Genomic DNA, 15,544 nt, shown 5'->3' on the forward strand with positions numbered 1-15,544 from the left:
TGTACATGGCTGGTTCGGAACGGAGAAACTGCATCATCATCGTGTTCATGGGGAGCCAACCGGCTGGGTCAGAACGGAATGCGTCGTCGTGTTCATCGGGAGGGCTTGGACAGAACAGCCGATGGAAACGAGGCCTGGCATACCACAGAACGGAGGAAACGGCCTTGTGTTCGACCGGCCACGTTCGAAACGGGATCATGTTCATTGGGAAGGGTCTGGCGTACCGCAAAACAGAGGAAACGGACCTCCTACGGTCGAAACGGGGTCATGTTGATTGGGAAGGGTGTGGCGTACCGCAAAACGAAGGAAACAGACTTGTGTTGGAGCACTACGGTCGAAACGGGGGTCCTGTTCATCGAGAGGGGTGTGGCATACCACAAAACGGGACTCCACGGGATACTGTTCATCTCCACCGTCGACCCCCTCCAGCCTCCATGGGCTACTGTTCATCCACCGTCGACCTCCTCCAGCCTCCACCTGCGACTGTTCATCCACAGGCTCCTGTTCATCCAGCCTCCACGGCGCGCTACTCCATCTGCTACTGTTCAACCAGCCCTCTCCACACGGGCTCCTGTTCAACCACCCCTTCACGGGCCACTGTTCATCCAGCCCTCCACCGTCAACTGTTCATCTGGCCCTCCACGGGGTGGTCCTATTCATCAAGCCCTCCACGGGGTCATGTTCATCTAGCCCCAATCGGCTCGATCGATCGGGGTCCTGTTCATCCAGAGGCAACACCACGGGGTCCTGTTCATCCACCTCCACCGGGAACTGTTCATCCAAACCCCCCAGCAACGCTCACTGTTCATCCAGAGGTAGCATCGATCGGCTTCAGTTAGTAGTAGTAGCGAAGGAATCGCTCGATCGGGTTCAGTTAACAGCCATCGGCCGATCGCTCGGGTTCGGTAACGCGTAGCCTGCAGTGCAATCGCTCGGGTTCAGTTAGAGCCCAACGCCTCGCTTGGGTTCAGTTAGATCTCAACGCCTCACACCCATGCACGTGCGTGTATGAGAGAAACGCGCAAACCTCGTGCATCGCTCGACCCCGACCACCCACCGTAATCGGGAACACCCCGATATTTTCCTCGCCCTCGCTTCTACCATGGTTTTTTTCCATCATGGACGGCCCAAAGAATGTCATGCAGCTGCGTCTCCGGCCCGCCCAGGACGAAAAGCCCATTTTCTGTCATGATTTTTTGTCATCTTCTATATCTAAATAGCTAGCCCCCACTAACATATTTCTCTCAACATGCAAGCATGCCACATCATCAAGCAACATGCATGGAAAAAGACCCACCACAACATGCATTCATGCACATGAAAATGTCCACCTCAACATGCAAACATATATTAGATATTTTACAATACATTAATCAAACACAATAAAGCATATGGATTTGCAATTTTAGTTTTCGTAGTATCACTATTCACGTTTCAGAGAAATCACATATCATTGAAATGTATTGCAAATATTCTCGCAACAACGTGCGGAGTATCATTTTCCGTCATGATTTTTTGTCATATAAGTAGGAGCCCACCACATCTATGATGGTACCGGGTTTTGTCACAATTATCGTCATAGAAGTGTCATAAGTATGACAGAATTTTTTTTCGTTCAGCCCAAAATGTCATGGATGCGTCTTCTTTTTGTAGTGCACCTTTATATCTCAAAACAACTATCAAGAATCAAACTTCTCATAGTATTTAATGCACCCTATATGAAAGTTTTTATTATACCCATCTTGGATGCCTATCATATTAGGACTAATTTCATAACCAAAGCAAATTACCATGCTATTCTAAAAGACTCTTAAAATAATATAAGTGAAGCATGAGAGATCAATAATTTCTATAAAATAAAACCACCACCGTGCTCTAAAAAAATATAAGTGAGGCACTAGAGCAAAATTATCTAGCTCAAAAGATATAAGTGAAGCACATAGAGTATTTTTAAAAATTCCAATTCATGCGTGTCTCTCCAAAAGGTGTGTACAGCAAGGATGATTGTGGTAAAATAAAAAGCAAAGACTCGAATTATACAAGACACTCCAAGCAAAACACATATCATGTGGTGAATAAAAATATAGCCTTAAGTAAAGTTACCGATAGATGAAGACGAAAGAGGGGGTGCCTTCTGGGGCATCCGCAATCTTAGGCTTTTGGTTGTCCTTGTATTTTACCTTGGGGTGCCTTGGGCATCCCCAAGCTTAGGCTCTTGCCACTCCTTTCTCAGAAATCCATCAAATCTTTACCCAAAAACTTGAAAACTTCACAACACAAAACTCAATAGAAAATCTCATGAGCTCCGTTAGTATAAAAAACAAACCACCACTTTAAGGTACTATAATGAACTCATTATTTATTTGTATTGGTGTTAAACCTACTGTATTCCAACTTCTCTATGGTTCATACCCCCCGATACTAGCCATAGATTCATCAAAATAAGCAAACAACACATGAAAAACAGAATCTGTCAAAAATAGAACAGTCTGTAGTAATCTGTAGGTTTCGAATACTTCTGTAACTCCCAAAATCCTGAGATATTAGGACGTCCTAAATAATTTGTATATTGATCTACTGCAGTTGGAATCAATATTTTATCGCTCTCTGGTAAAAAATGAAAATTATTCTCGTGAGCTCATACTTTCTGTTTTTTTTAGCAAGATCAAATAACAATCATCCAAGCAGATCCTAAAGGCTTTACCTGGCACAAACACTAACTAAAACATAAAAAACAATCATAACAGAGGATAGATGATTTATTTATTACTAAACAGGAACAAAAGGCAAGGAACAAAAATAATATTGGGTTGCCTCCCAACAAGCGGTATCGTTTAACGCCCCTAGCTAGGCATAAAAACAAGAATAAATCTAGGTATTGTCCTCTTTGGTATGCAATCCATATGTGGCTCTCATAATAGATTCATAAGGTAATTTAATTTTCTTTCTAGGAAAGTGTTCCATGCCTTTCCTTAACAGAAATTGGAATCTAATATTTCCTTCTTTCATGTCAATAATTGCACCAATCGTTCTAAGGAAAGGTCTACCAAGAATAATAGGACATGTAGGATTGCAATCTATATCAAGAACAATGAAATCTACGGGCACATAATTCTTATTTGCAACAATAAGAACATCATTAATCCTTCCCATAGGTTTCTTAATGGTGGAATCCGCAAGATGCAAATTGAAAAAACAATCATCAAATTCACAGAAACCTAACACACCACACAAAGTTTTTGGAATCGTGGAAACACTAGCACCCAAATCACATAAAAGCATAGCATTCATAATCTTTAATCTTAATTTTAATAGTAGGTTCCCACTCATCATAAAGTTTTCTAGGGATAGAAACTTCTAGTTCAAGCTTTTCTTTACGGGATTGCATTAAAGCATTAATGATATGTTTAGTAAAAGCTTTGTTTTGATCATAAGCATGAGGAGAATTTAGCACGGATTGCAACAAGGAAATACAATCTATCAAAGAGCAATTATCATAATTAAATTCCTTGAAATCCAAAATAGTGGGTTCATTGCTATGTAAAGTTTTGACCTCTTCAATCCCACTTTTATCAATTTTTGCATCAAGATCTAAAAACTCCGAATCATTGGGACGCCTTCTAACTAAAGTTGACTCATCTCCAATCCCATCTTTAGTAACATTTATATTGGCAAACAAAAATTTAATAGGAGACACACCAATCACTTTTAGATCTTCATCTTTATTATCCTCTAGATCTTCTGGTTTAGCTGCCATCTTATTAACTAAGGTGGCTTGCTTATCCGAAATTTGGCCTACTAAATTTTCAAGATAGGAAAACTGAGATTTCAAACCATAGAATTCCTTAGACATATCATCAAGCTCTTTATTCATGTACTCCATAAAACCTTTTTGCTCTTTAAGCTCATTTCTGAAGAAATTATTATGCTCAAATTGCAAAGACATAAAGCTTCTAAAGTTGTTCTCAATTTCGTCCAACCTTCTAAAGTGAGGATCAATGCTTTTAGGCAAGGCCAATAGGGCAAGCAGACACCCAAGAGACAAGCGAAAGAAGGCGAACGGAAAAAGGGTGAACAAAAAAGAGGCGAATAAAACGGCAAGGGGGAAGTGGGGGAGAGGAAAACGAGAGGCAAATGGCAAATAATGTAATGCAAGGGATAAGAGTTTGTGATGGGTACTTGGTATGTCTTGGCTTGGCGTAGATCTCCCTGGCAACGGCGCCAGAAATCCTTCTTGCTACCTCTTGAGCATGCGTTTGTTTTCCCTTGAAGAGGAAAGGGTGATGCAGCAAAGTAGCGTAAGTATTTCCCTCAGTTTTTTAGAACCAAGGTATCAATCCAGTAGGAGACTACACGCAAGTCGCCTAGTACCTACACAAACAAACAAGAACCTCGCAACCAATGCGATAAAGGGGTTGTCAATCCCTTCACGCTCACTTACGAAAGTGAGATCTGATAGAGATAATAAGATAAATATTTTTGGTATTTTTGTTGTGTAGATTGAAAAGTAAAGATTGCAAAATAAACGGCGACAGAAATAGCTAGTTGACGGGAAAATAATATGATGTAAAGTAGACCCGGGGGCCATAGGTTTCACTAGTGGCTTCTCTCAAGATAGCATATATTACGGTGGGTGAATAAATTACTGCCGAGCAATTGGTAGAAAAGCGCATAGTTATGATGATATCTAGGCATGATCATGAACATAGGCATCACGTCCGTGTCAAGTAGACCGAAACAATTCTGCATCTACTACTATTACTCCACACATCGACCGCTATCCAGCATGCATCTAGAGTATTAAATTCATAAGAACAGAGTAACGCATTAGACAAGATGACATGATGTAGAGGGATAAGCTCAAGCAATATGATATAAACCCCATCTTTTTATCCTCGATGGCAAGAATACAATACATGCCTTGCTGCTCCTACTGTCACTGGGAAAGGACACCGCAAGATTGAACCCAAAGCTAAGCACTTCTCCCATTGCAAGAAAGATCAATCTAGTAGGCCAAAACCAAACTGATAATTCAAAGAGACTTGCAAAGATATCAAATCATGCTTATAAGAATTCAGAGAAGAATCAAATATTGTTCATAGATAATCTTAATCATAAACCCACAATTCATCGGATCTCGGCAAACACACCGCAAAAAGAATTACATCGAATAGATCTCCAAGAACATCGAGGAGAACTTTGTATTGAGATCCAAAGAGAGAGAAGAAGCCATCTAGCTAATAACTATGGACCCGAAGGTCTGTAGTAAACTACTCACACATCATTAGAGAGGCTATGGTGTTGATGTACAAGCCCTCCGTGATCGAATCCCCCTCCGGCAGATTGCCGGAAAAGGCCCCAGATGGGATCTCATGGGTACAGAAGGTTGCGGCGGTGGAAAAGTGGTTTCGTGGATCCCCTGGATGTTTTCAGGGTATAAGAGTATATATAGGCGAAAGAAGTAGGTCGGTGGAGCCACGAGGGGCCCACGAGGGTGGGGCGTGCCTGGCCCCCTGAGGCACGCCTCCCTACCTCGTGGCCGCCTTGTTGCTTCCTTGACCTCCACTCCAAGTCTCCTAGATTGCGTTTGTTCCAAAAAAGATCCTCGTGAAGGTTTCATTCCGTTTGAATTCCGTTTGATATTCCTTTTCTACGGAACACTGAAATAGCCAAACAACAGCAATTTGCACTGGGCCTTTGGTTAATAGGTTAGTCCCAAAAATAATATAAAAGTGCATAATAAAGCCCATTAAACATCCAAAATAGATAATATAATAGCGTGGAACAATCAAAAATTATAGATATGTTGGAGACGTATCAGCCATATCATATCACTTATATTGATTGCATGTGATGTTTATCCTTTATGCATCTTATTTTGCTTAGTACGGAGGTAGCATTATAAGATGATCTCTCACTAAATTTCAAGGTATAAGTGTTCTCCCTGAGTATGCACTATTGCTATAGTTCATCGTGCTGAGACACCACGTGATGATCGGGTGTGATAAGCTCTACGTTCACATACAACGGGTGCAAGCTAGTTTTGCACATCCAGAATACTCGGGTTAAACTTGACGAGCCTAGCATATGCATATATGGCCTTGGAACACTGAGACCGAAAGGTCGAACGTGAATCATATAGTAGATATGATCAACATAGTGATGTTCATAATTGAAAGCTACTCCATCTCACGTGATGATCGGACATGGTTTGGTTGATATGGATCACGTGATCATTTAGATGACTAGAGGGATGTATATCTAAGTGGGAGTTCTTAAGTATGATTAATTGAACTTAAATTTATTATGAACTTAGTCCTGATAGTATTTACATATCTATGTTGTAGATCAATTGCTCACGCATAGCTTCCCCGTTTTATTTATGATATGTTCCTAGAGAAAACTAAGTTGAAAGTTGATAGTAGCAATGATGTGTTCTAGGTCCATGATCTAAGAAATATCCTCATTGTTGCACAGAAGAATTATGTCCTTGATGCACCGCTAGGTGACAGAACTATTGCAGGAGCAAATGCAGACGTTATGAACGTTTGACAAGCTCGGTATGATGACTACTTGATAGTTTAGTGCACCATGCTTTAGCTTAGAATCGGGACTTCAAAAATGTTTTGAAATGCCATGGAGCATATGAGATGTTCCAAGAGTTGAAATTGGTATTTCAGACTCATGCCTGAGTCGTGAGGTATGAGACCTCTGACAAATATTTTTGCCTACAAGATGGAGGAGAATAGCTCAACCAGTGAGCATGTGCTCAGAATGTCTGAGTACTACAATCACTTGAATCAAGTGGGAGTTAATCTTCCAGATAAGATAGTGATTGACATAGTTCTCTAGTCACTATCACCAAGTTACTGGAACTTCATGATGAACTATAATATGCAAGGGATGACGACAACGATTCCTCGAGCTCTTCGCGATGCTGAAATCAGCGAAGGTAGAAATCAAGAAAAGAATCAAGTGTTGATGGTTGAAAAGACCACTAGTTCCAAGTAAAAGGACAAGGGGAAGAAAGAGAACTTCAAGAAGAATGACAAGCAAGTTGTCACTCCCATGAAGAAGCCCAAAGCTAGACCCAAGCCTGAAACTGAGTGCTTCTACTGCAAAGGAAATGGTCACTGGAAGCGGAACTGCCCAAATACTTGGCGGATAAGAAGGATGGCAAAGTGAACAAAAGTATATATGATATACATGTTATTGATGTGTACTTTACTAGTGTTCATAGTAGCCCCTGGATATTTTATACTTTCAGTTGCTATGATTAGTAGCTCGAAACAGGAGTTATAAAATGAAAAAGGACGTTGAGGGCGAGGTGACGATATGTGTTGAAAATGATTCCAAGGTTGATAAGATCACCATCGCATAGTCCCTCTACCTTCGTGATTAGTATTGGAACTAAATAAATATTATTTGATGTTTGCGTTGAGCATAAATATGATTGGATCATGTTTATTATGACACGGTTATTCATTTAAAGTCGGAGAATAATTGTTGTTCTGTTTACATGAATAAAACCTTCTATGGTCTTACATCCAATGTAAATGGTTTACTGAATATCGATCACAGTGATACACATAATATTGATGCCAAAAGATACAGAGTTAATAATAATAGTGCAACTTATTTTGTGGCACTGCCGTTTAGGTCATATTGGTGTAAAGCGCATGAAGAAAATCCATATTGATGGGTTTTTGGAATCACTTGATTATGAATCACTTGATGCTTACGAACCATGCATCATAGGCAAGATGACTAAAGACTCCGTTCTCCGAAACAATGGAGCGAGCCACTAACTTATTGGAAATAATACATACTAATGTATGCGGTTCGATGAGTGTTGATGCTCGCGGCAGGTATCGTTATTTTCTGAACTTCACGGATGATTTGAGCAGATATGGGTATATCTACTTGATGAAACATAAGTCTGAAACATTTGAAAAGTTCAAAGAATTTCAGAGTGAAGTGGAAAATCATTGTAACAAGAAAATGAAGTTTCTACGATCTGATCGTGGAGGTGAATATTTGAGTTACGAGTTTGGTCTTCATTTGTCGCAACTCACGCCATCCGGAACACCACAGCTTAATGGTGTGTCCGAACATCGTAACCGTACTTTATTAGATATGGTGCGATTTATGATATCTCTTACCGATTTACCACTATCGTTTTGGGGTTATGCATTAGAGACAACTGCATTCATGTTAAATAAGGCACCATCTAAATCTGTTGAGACGACACCATATGAACTGTGGTTTAGCAAGAAACCTAAGGTCTCATTTCTTAAAGTTTGGGGCTATGATGCTTATGTGAAAAAGCTTCAACCTGATAAACTCGAACCCAAATCGGAGAAATGTGTCTTCATAGGATACCCAAAGGAAACTGTTGGGTATACCTTCTATCACATATCCGAAGGCAAGATTTTCGTTGCTAAGAATGAATCCTTTCTAGAGAATGAGTTTCTCTCGAAAGAAACGAGTGGGAATAAAGTAGAACTTGATGAGGTAACTGTACCTTCTCTCGAATTGGAAAGTAGTTCATCAGAGAAATTTGTTCCTGTGATGCCTACACCAACTAGAGAGGAAGTTAATGATGATGATCATGAAACTTCGGATCAAGTTACTACAGAACTTAGTAGGTCAACCAGAGCACGATCCGCACCAGAGTGGTACGGTAATCCTGTACTGGAAGTCATGTTACTAGACCATGATGAACTTACGAACTATGAGGAAGCGATGATGAGCCCAGATTCCGCAAAATGGCTTGAGGCCATGAAATCTGAGATGGGATCCATGTACGAGAACAAAGTATGGACTTTGGTGGACTTGCCAAATGATCGGCAAGCCATAGAGAATAAATGGATATTCAAGAGGAAGACGGACGCTGATAGTAGTGTTACTATCTACAAAGCTCGAATTGTCGAAAAACAGTTTTTGACAAGTTCAAGGTGTTGACTATGATGAGATTTTCTCATTCGTAGCGATGCTTAAGTCTGTCCGAATCATGTTAGCAAATTGCCACATTTTATGAAATCTGGCAAATAGATATCAAAACTACATTCCTTAATGGATTTCTTAAAGAAGAGTTGTATATGATGCAACAAGAAGGTTTTGTCAATCCTAAAGGTGCTAACAAAATGTGCAAGCTCCAGCGATCCATCTATGGACTGGTGCAAGCATCTCGGAGTTGGAATATACGCTTTGATAAGTTGATCAAAGCATATAGTTTTATACAGACTTACGGTGAAGTCTGTATTTACAAGAAAGTGAGTGGGAGCACTACAGCATTTCTGATAAGTATATGTAAATGACATATTGTTGATCGGAAATGATGTAGAATTTTCTGGAAAGCATAAGGAGTGTTTGAAAGGAGTTTTTTCAAAGAAAGACCTCGGTGAAGCTTCTTACATATTGGGCATCAAGATCTATAGAGATAGATCAAGACGCTTGATAAAGATTTTTTAATGATTACATACCTTGACAAGATTTTTGAAGTAGTTCAAAATGGAACAGTCAAAGAAGGAGTTCTTGCCTGTATTGCAAGGTGTAAAGTTGAGTAAGACTCAAAACACGACCACAGCAGAAAATAGAAAGAGAATGAAAGTCATTCCCTATGCCTCGGCCATAGCTTCTATAAAGTATGCTATGCTGTGTACCAAACCTATTGTGTACCTTGCCATGAGTTTGACAAGGGGGTACGATATTGATCCAGGAGTGGATCACTTGACAACAGTCAAAATTATCCTTAGAAGACTAAGGAGATATTTCTTGGTTATGGAGGTGATAAAGAGTTTGTCGTAAAGAGTTATGCCGATGCAAGCTTTTACACCGATCTGGATGACTCCAAGTCTCGATCTAGATACATATTGAAAGTGGGAGCAGTTAGCTAGAGTAGCTCCATGCAGAGCATTGTAGACATATAAAATTTGCAAAATACATATGGCTCTGAACGTGGCAGACCCGTTGACTAAACTTCTCTCACAAGCAAAACATGATCACTTTTTGGGTGTTAATCACATAGCGATGTGAACTAGATTATTGACTCTAGTAAACCCTTTGGGTATTAGTCACATGGAGATGTGAACTAGTCACATAAAGATGTGAACTATTGGTGTGAAATCACATGACGATGTGAACTAGATTATCGACTCTAGTGCAAGTGGGAGACTGAAGTTAATATGCCCTAGAGGCAATAATAAAGTTGTTATTTATATTTCCTTATATCATGATAAATGTTTATTATTCATGCTCGAATTGTATTAACCGGAAACTTAGTACATGTGTGAATACATAGACAAACAGAGTGTCCCTAGTATGCATCTACTTGACTAGTTTGTTAATCAGAGATGGTTAAGTTTCCTAGCCATAGACATGTGTTGTCATTTGATGAACGGGATCACATCATTAGAGAATGATGTGATGGACAAGACCCATCCGTTAGCTTAACACTATAATCGTTTAGTTTATTGCTATTGCTTTCTTCATGACTTATACATGTTCCTATGACTATGAGATTATGCAACTCCCGAATACCGGAGGAACACTTAGTGTGCTATCAAACGTCACAACGTAACTGGGTGATTATAAAGATGCTCTACAGGTGTCTCCGATGGTGTTTTTTGAGTCGGCATAGATCGAGATTAGGATTTTTCACTCCGATTGTCGAAGAGGTATCTTTGGGCCCTCTCGGTCATGCACATCACTATAAGCCTTGCAAGCAATGTGACTAGTGAGTTAGTTACGAGATGATGCATTATAGAACGAGTAAAGAGACTTGCCAGTAACAAGATTGAACTAGGTATGATGATACCGATGATCGAATATCGGGCAAGTAACATACCGATGACAAAGGGAACAACGTATGTTGTTGTGCGGTTTGACCGATAAAGATCTTCGTAGAATATGTAGGAGCCAATATGAGCATCCAGGTTCCGCTGTTGGTTATTGATCGGAGATATGTCTCGGTCATGTCTACATAGTTCTCGAACCCGTAGGGTCCACACGCTTAATGTTCGATGACGATTTGCATTATGAGTTATGTGATTTGATGACTGAAGTTTGTTTGGAGTCCCGGATGAGATCACAGACATGACGAGGAGTCTCGAAGTGATCGAGACGTAAAGATCGATATATTGGAAGGCTATATTCGGACATCGGAAAGGTTCTGAGTGGTTCGGGTATTTTTTCGGAGTGCCGGAGAGTTACGGGAATTCGCCGAGGGAAGTATTGGGCCTTCATGGGCCTTAGTGGAAAGGAGGGAAGGGCCACAAGGGGAGGCCACGCGCCCCCATGGGCTGGTCCGAATTGGACTAGGGAGGGGGCGGCGCCCCCCTCTTTCCTTCTCCCTCTCCTCTCCTTCCTTCTTCTCCTACATGGACTAGGAAAGGGGGAAACCTACTCCTACTAGGAGTAGGAATCCCCCTTTTGGGCGCGCCCCTTGAGGTCGGCCCTCCTCCTCCCCTCCTTTTTATACGGGGGAAGGGGGCACCTCATAGACACACAAGTTGATCTCTTAGTCGTGTGCGGTGCCCCCTCCACAGATTTCCACCTCGATCATATTGTCATAGTGCTTAGGCGAAGCCCTGCGTCGGTAACTTCATCATCACCGTCACCATGCCGTCGTGCTGACAAAACTCTCCCTCGACCTCAGCTAGATCTAGAGTTCAAGGGACGTCACCGAGCTGAACGTGTGCAGATCGCAGAGGTTCCGTGCGTTCCGTACTTGATCGGTTGAATCGCGAAGACGTTCGACTACATCAACCGCGTTACCTAACGCTTCCGCTTTCGGTCTACGAGGGTACGTAGACATACTCTCCCCTCCCGTTGCTATGCATTTCCTAAATAGATCTTGTGTGATCGTAGGATTTTTTTTGAAATACTGCGTTCCCCAACATATGCAAAGTATGCCTAATAATAAATGGAAACTTATTGCATGCATTGATCCATTGCTCGCTTGCCAAGCTGTAGTTTGGTTTGATTTTTCTTTACTAAGACTTCATCTAGATCCACGGTCACAAGATATTTTATGTGATAGGCGTTTTTCACAGAACATGAACGAACTAAGGTTATCTCTGTTACGTGATTAATGGAATAAATGCACACATTAGGAAGACCGTCCTGGTCCGGTGTACTCTGTCAAGCACGCCGGGGACGGATCTGCCTATACTGATATCCCTTGCCCTTTGATTTGTTCTGTTGTGTTATGGGTGGCACCCTTCGAAATAAGTCTGGATATAATTTGACTCTGATGTGGAATTAGCATTGAAATAAATAAGGATGGTGCTAGTGGTGTTTCTCGCTCGCCAACAACCCTACTTGGTGTGTGGTGCAAGCCCCTTGATGTGATATTTGATTCGATGATTGTTGAGACACTAGCCATGCGTGATGGATTGATTTTTGCAAAGCTCAAGGGCTCCACACATGTCATAGTGGAGACTAATTGCTTGAGGGTGGTGAACCTCTGAACCACTTGCCACGACCCTCGTTTGGTTGTGGCATCGATATTGTTAGAAATTGGAGATCTGGCCACATCGTTTTCTACTATGGTTGTTCAGCATGTACATATCTTAGCTAATCTTCCGGCTCATCTTTGCACAAAGCGTGCTTGCTCGCCGATGATCACCAAGAGTTAGCTCGACTCTGAACGCCCCATTCTTCCTGGTTAGCAGTTTATTAGTTGATTGTTCTAGGAATTCATTTATTGAATAAAGCTCTCAACAGGCAACACTTTTGTTAAGAGAGGGAGGCTAATGGTATTTCCAAACCCTAGCCACCTCCCATTTCCTTCCCTTCTTGCCGTCGTCGGTCAAAGCCCCCTAGCACCGACAGTGGCAGGCAACTCAGGTTCAAGGGCGGGTTGTTGGGGGAAGTTCTGAAGGTCTTGGAGGGCTGATGCAATTGGAGAAGGAGATTAGTGCTCGAGTGGAGGTCTTTGTCGGGTGGTGTTTGGCGGCAACGTTTGTGAATCCGACAACGGCTGGACAACTGCAGCGTAGTAAGCTTCTACGGCAGCCCGATCTGCCTCGGCCACCGGAAAAGATGATGTTTGCGGATGGTCCTAGGCGGCAGCGAGTTCTATCTTAGATCCGCACTTGGTGTACACCGTCGTGGGAATTTTTTCTCAGGTGTTCTTTAGGCTATCTTCGTATTTGGTTAGGGACGGCGTGGCGACAGCGCTTTACCAGTATAGAAATAATGTTTCCCTTCGCCTATCCCTGTTTCGTTCGTGTGCTTATCATCAGTAGAGAGTGCGTGTTTTTGTGTTTCCGGCGGGTCTTCCACGATCTTGTCGGTTTAGGTTTTCGATGGATTCATCTGACTTCGGCCGGCTTTCATGGTCTTTAGAGTTTCTACACGCCCTTATCGGCATTCTCTTGTCTGAGGCAACAATTTGCTTTGTAGATGACGGTCGTCTATATCCCTCGGACACTGCTTCTACAAAGCTCCTGAGTTTCAAGAGTTTGCTCCGTCAAGGCGGAGGCCCAGAAACGACATCGGGCTTTGCTCATAGTGGGCCACCATCCACCAAGGAAGAATACTTTGGCACCTTTAGGCCATGTACATTGCAGGTGCCTGCTTCAGGAATAAATAACAGTTTCTTGGCTCCCGGACGCTTGGCTAGGTGCCTCGAAAAGGCAACAAAAGCCAAAGTTTGCTTCCGGTGCTAACAGGTGCTTCGGGCTTCCGGTAGTAATCTTGCGTGTACTAATCCATCCTAAGCATTCATACGAAGGCACTGCCCATTGTAGGTGTCAATTCTTTCTAGGAAGCAAAGTCTATTCTCTCTCCTTAAGCATCTTGCATAAGCATTTTCCATTGTATAAGGCCTTTAAGACTTTGGTTATAATTTTACCTTTTCTTGTATGTGTTTATTTGTAAGGTCACGTTATTCTTAATATATGACCTTAGGACTTTTCATGGGGGGGCATCTCTCAAAGTTTTCCAAAAAGAAAAATTCATACCCCACACCTTCCAAAAAAATTGGCACGACATGTGTGTTCTCCTTAAAACGAGCATCCTCACTGTTTTGCTTATATTTTCAAACAACCCTATAAAAATTTAGGACGTCGATATTCACCACACGTGTGGTATAGTTGACATGCGTCCACACACAGTATATGGTGTGAGCAGGAGGCAGCCCACACGGGCTATGTGTGGGCGGACGTTAAAATTGCCCACATGTGTGGGTGCGGCTACTTTGTGCCACACGTCCAGCAAATACTATTCATCTTCATCTCGTGCGTGTGGCACGAAGCAAAAAAGCCCACACGTCCTGGCGCAACTACGTTAGGTACCCGCGGGATGACGATTTAGTTGCCATCCTGATTGGCAGATGTAGTTATCCGAGAATGGCAAGTGTAGTTGTAAAAGCATGGCAACTCTATCTGTTTAGGTTAACTATAGTTGCCATGTCTAATTTATGTTAGTTGCCACGTGTAATCAAACCGTAGTTGCCATGTGTGATTAACTACTTGCCACATATGGTCAAACAGTAGTTGACATGCGTGTTTACCTAGTTGCCACGTGTGGTCCAATCATAGTTGTATGGTTAATCACAGTTGCCATGTGTATTTATCTAGTTGCCACGTTCGCGTAGCTGCAGTTGCCATACACAACGTAGGAGTGCCGTGTGGGCGAAAAACAATTCATCCACACGCGCATGGGCTAGGTGGTGGTTGTGTGAACAGAAACTAGTTTGTCCACACAGCCCAGCTGTCAAACAGCGTGATGCGGGCGTGTTGGCAAACTCTCCAACGCCCACACACCAAACCCGTCCTACGTGGCATGCAAATTCTGTCTCAATGTGTCAAGATTCATGCAAACTATACGGAATGATGATCTACGCATGTGGACGAGTTGCAAACTGCCACATGTATGGGCGTTAGTGTTTGCGAAAAGAGTTAATACCACTATTGATACATAAACTTGTAGGGGTGGGAACAGTTTCATACAAGAACTAAAAAACCCCACAAAACTAGCCCTCCAACTTGTCTGATGTAACAAATTTATACAAAACCACCCCGAACTGCACACGTGGCACGCCATGTAGGCTCTGTCGGGCCCGGATCACGTTTTTACAAAGAAACCCTCGCGCTTTAGCAATTTCGCAGACAAGTCCATCCCTCGACAGAAAAGCACCTGGTCGTCGGCCCCGATGCAAACCCCTTCCAAAACCTTTCCCTTCTGCCCACGTCCCCTGTTCCTCCTCATCTCTGCCCGCTCCTCCTGCGAGGCGACGCCGCCGTCGGCCTCATCGGCGGCGACACAAGGCGCCATGGAGCCGCGGCGTAGGGAACCCGACGAGTACCCTCCTGAATACGGTAAGGACCTTCTTATTCGCGCTTCCCCTGTTCCTCTGCTTCCCCTGTTCCTGCACTCGGCGCACTAGGGTTTTTCAGGCCGATCATGCCGATGTAGGGTTGAAAATTGGGTCGATCTGCTCACTAGGGTTGGTTGTGTGCGTCCCCAGGGTTCATAGGGGAAGTAGTTTCCATGAGCTTGTCTAGGGTTTCTTGATGCTGATTTGAGGAATTGG

This window comes from Triticum dicoccoides, chromosome 1A (assembly GCF_002162155.2).
Source record: "Triticum dicoccoides isolate Atlit2015 ecotype Zavitan chromosome 1A, WEW_v2.0, whole genome shotgun sequence".
In the NCBI taxonomy this organism is placed as follows: Eukaryota; Viridiplantae; Streptophyta; class Magnoliopsida; order Poales; family Poaceae; genus Triticum; species Triticum dicoccoides.